The following is a 4,912-nucleotide window of genomic DNA, read 5'->3' as shown; positions in this document are numbered from 1 at the left end:
ACGAAAATCGGTAGGGAAATTAATTCGGAGGAGGACTCACTATCACTTCAAGTTGATCTAGATAGGGTTTTGAAATGGTCAAAGGATTGGCAGATGCAGTTTATTGCTGATAAATGTAAAGTTCTGAGGTTAGGTAATTGATGATAGAGTTACAGATACGAGCTAGATGGTGTTGAGATTGCGAAGTCTGATTGCGAAAGGGATCTGGGAGTTATGATTAGTAAGAATTTAAAACAAAAAGGATCAATGCATAAATGTTCGTAATAAGGCAAATCGGACACTTGGATTTATTAATCGCAGCGTTAGTACAAGACACCTGGTGTGGTTCTCAAGCTATATCTTGCTCTAGTTAGGCCCCATTTAGATTATGCAGTTCAGTTTTGGTCGCCATATTATAGAATGGATATAAATTCACTTGAACGTGTTCAGCGTAGGATGACTAAGTTGATTCCCCAAATTAGAAATCTTTCATATGAAGAAAGATTAACAAAGCTTAAGTTGCATTCACTGGAAAGGCGAAGAGTTAGGGGTGACATGATAGAGGTTTACAAGTGGGTGAATGGACATAACAAAGGGGATATTAATAGGGTATTAAAAGTATCAACACAAGACAGAACACGAACAATGAGTATAAATTGGATAAGTTTAGATTTAGGAAAGACTTGGGTAAATACTGGGTTCAGTAAGAGGGTTGTTGATTTGTGGAACCTATTACCGCGTAACGTTCTGGAGGTGGGTCCCTCGATTGTTTCAAGCGCGGGTTGGACTAGTATATGAGTGGGATTGGGTGGTTATAAATAGGAGTTGCCTCGTATGGGCCAATAGGCCTTCTGCAGTTGCCTTTGTTCTTATGTACTGGTTTGGTAACAGGGTTGCTGATTTGTGGAACCAATTACCGCGTAACGTGGTGGAGGTGGGGACTCTCGAGTGTTTCAAGCGGGGGTTGGACATGTATATGAGTGGGATTGGGTGGTTATAGATAGGAGCAGCCTTGTATGGGCTAATAGGCCTTCTGCGGTAGCCTTTGTTCTTACGTTCTTAATCCGGTGCCCCCAGGAATCACATGAGACAAGCCCATGACATCACCCTAATAAGAGAAATGTTGAACAAAAATACCTGTATAATAGACAAAACCCAAGATGCAAGAAGATTACAAATTCTTGAAGCAATTCACCTAAGAATAGAACAACCTACCATGACCACCCAAATCACGGAACTATTTACTCTACCCACCACGATAGTAAGGACAATACCAGAACATAACGATGCCAACACAGAAGACACTGTTCAACATAATAGGCCAATTACACCTGATTAATCTTTGTATGTAGATAGGAGCTGCCTCATATGGGCCAATAGGCCTTCTGCAGTTACTTTTATTCTTATGTTCTCATGTCAAGGCACACAACATCACAATCCTTACCACCATCAACTGCTTCAACTACACTGCAATAAAAAGACAGCAAACTTGTTAAACGCGAACGGCCACTTGCAAAACCATGCCGCGACTTATCTATTAATTTATGTTTTTGAAGATGAAAACGAACGGTATTTGCAATTATCAACTCAAGCAACTTTCCAACAACAGACGCTAGGCCAATCGGCCGACAGTTTGACGCAAGTGATCCATCTCTCCTCCCAAAAATTGGTACCACACCAGCTACCTTCTATGACTCTGGCACTCCGCTCAACTACAATTGAGTTACAGCCCCGCTCCCGTGCCAGGAAAATCCACTACGTGCTCACCATAGCCCGCGCTACTTGGAACTTTTTTCCTAGTAGCTGAATCTACAACAACAACAACTCCATTGATTCGTCAAACATGACAGACAGTGGCTCGGAAAGCTCCTCCATGCATTCTTTAAGCACCCCGGCAAACACTTCATCCGGCCCTGGGGATTTGTTTGGTTCTAGCTCTACTATTTGTTCAATTACATCCTCCCTGGCAACCGCTAAACTAGCCAACCCGTCCTCGTCCCCAGCCACATGGACCTACTCGGCTGAAGGCACATTGTCAAACCCCTTCCTTGAAAATACAGATATAAAACATTTATTAAAAATACTACTCATCTCATTATCCGTTATTTGACCTGTCTCAGTTTTTAATGGACCTATCCTTTCCCTAGACTTAGTTCAATATAACTGAAAAACCCTTTAGGATTTGTCTTCGCTTGTCCTGTGTTATGACCACGCATACACCAGTATGATTATACTGAGATTGGTATATGGGTGTCCTCAAACTATACAGTGATATTTTGGTTGATAGCCTCGTATCACGAATATTGTGTATATGATGTAATCGCATGTTACCATATATTAATCTTATTTTATGTGTTGTCAATGTGTGATATACATTTCCGAGTTTATATTAATTCTGTATCAAGATAAAGCTATTAAAACAAAAGATTAAATAGGTGCGAAAAGAAGGAAACTCTCCATTTATTTAAAACTTTAACCCAGATATCACAGAAATAAGGATATCGGGAAAACCGAACCCATATAGCTTCATGACATTATATTAAACCTAAAACAATAATCTTAAGAGAAGAATATTGTCTATTTGTGACTTTAGAGCACAACTAATCATTCCCGCCAAAGCAGACATGTACACAAGGGAGCCTTTCAAGCGTAGGCTTGTATGTAAATAAGTTTGGGCGTCACAATCGACTTGCGAATGATTCAGGACGGATCAAAACATCGTCGTTCCTTCACTTTCTAGTGAGTGGTTTGGTCAACATATTTCTGCCACGTTATTGTAACTCGTCCTCTGGGTGTTGGCATTTGCTACATATAATATTCTCCCATTCATACAATTCTTTACAATTTTATATTACAAATAATACAAATATTAAAACTGTTCATAATATTTTATTTGTTAAAAACATTTACAAGAGTTGCACTATACATACTGAGTAACACTGTCCATACTTGAAAGACACTGTCGATATAAACACCTATCCTGTTATGCTTGTCTCTTCAGATGAGATAAGACTTATAGGTTTGATCATTAATGTTGTAATACAAATAATAAGACGAGGAATCTAATGTGCAATAGTATTTTGACAAAAACGTTGTGCCTAAAGCTAAAGGATTTTTTATCTTTGGATTCTCCAGCACCTGCAAGTCATCCTCCAAGTAAAGGTCATCCTTCACATGAATTCTTAGTTTCTTGGGAGGACAAGTTTCCATGCCGATGTGCTTCAAAAATAATTGTGAAATGGTCGTAGCATCGGAGCCAGTATTAACTACAATTTTATCGCTGCAATAGTTTGTCTTTCGCAAATAATGGAAACTTTATCCTAAGATAAGGCAAGGGAGAACTGCTCAACCATATCCCTCTTTTCGTAAATCTTACTCAAGGTTTTAAAAAGATGGAGGATTTACTGCTTTTAAACTGGATGAATTACGTGATACTCTGTCATCAGTGGGAAGCTAAAGAAGAACAGTGTGTCCTCAGAGCTGAAGTATTGTCCATTTCTGGTGGGAAAATATTTACAGTGGCAACGAGCTCTTTGCCATTTTGTAATTTGATTTTACAATTTTCAACTATGCTTGTTTTGAGGGGTTTGTTTTCATACGAAAACGAAGAATCGACAGAGAATGGTTGACTCGACTTTCTTATCTAATCCCAGGTTCAATGGCGAGTCTGTGTTCTATACCATTGCTTGTTGTCCCCAGAATCGACAAACATCTTACAGCATTTGCCATTGACTTCCACTGGGAGGTAGTTATGTCCGTCTAGAGAAATTTCATCCAAACCTTCCAACGATGGGAGACAAGTTGAGAATAGGAGGAAAAGTTAGATATATTGTGAGAACTTCACCATCTAAACTAACCTCATACCCAGCTGTTCCATTCCCGTATTTCTGAATTTCATAGGCTCCATTAAAGGGTTTTTGTATTTCAGATGCTAAATTACTGGGTTTCTGTATTTCAGGATGATTTATTCAGGAGTTCCAGTACTTCAGATGCTTCACAACAGGCTTTCTGTTTTCAAATGATTTATCCATGTGTTTCTGTACTTTAGATGCTCCAGTACAGGGTTTCTGTAATTCAGAGGATTTATCCTGGTGTTTCAGTACTATAGATGCTTCATTAGGAGATTTTCCGTACTTCAGATGGTTTATCCCGGTGTTTCCGTACTTCAGATGCTCCATTACAGGGTTTCTCTATTTTAAACAATTCCATCCAGGCCTTTCTCTAGGCTAGATGATCCATTAGAGATTTCTGCAATTCAGATGATTTATCAAGGTGATTCTCATCTGTAGATGCTCCATTAGAAGATTTCTTTTCCCAGTGATTCTGTAACTATTAATGCTCCATTTGACGATCTCTGTATTTCAGATGACTTATCCCGGTGTTTCCGTACTTCAGATTCTCCATTACAGGGTTTCTCTATTCCAATAATTCATCCAGGCGTTTCTGTAGTTTAGATGATCTATTAGAGGATATCTTTTTTTCTATTTCAGATGAACTTATCCCGGTGTTTCCGAACTTCAGATTCTCCATTACAGGGTGTCTGTATTTCAAACAATTCATCCGGACGTTTCTTTTAGTCTAGATGATCCATGAAAGGAATTTCTGAATTTCACATGATTTATCCCGATGATTGTGTACTTTGGATTCTCCATTAAGGGATTTTCTGTGATTCAGATGATTTAACCCGGTGTTTTCCGTACTTCAGAGTCTCCATTACAGGGTTTCTGTATTTCAAACGATTCATTCAGGCGTTTCTGTAGTCTAGATGATCATTAGAGGATTTCAATATTTCACATGATTTATCCCGGAGATTTTGTACTTTAGATTCTCCATCAAAGGGTTTTTGTGATTCAGATGATTTTTCTTTGTGATTCCGTTCTTCAGATGCTCCATTACAGGGTTTCTCTATTCCAAATAATTCATCCAGGCGTTT

The sequence above is a fragment of the Procambarus clarkii genome, chromosome 58 (genome assembly GCF_040958095.1).
Source record: "Procambarus clarkii isolate CNS0578487 chromosome 58, FALCON_Pclarkii_2.0, whole genome shotgun sequence".
Classification (NCBI taxonomy): Eukaryota; Metazoa; Arthropoda; class Malacostraca; order Decapoda; family Cambaridae; genus Procambarus; species Procambarus clarkii.
This window is presented reverse-complemented; position numbering follows the sequence as displayed.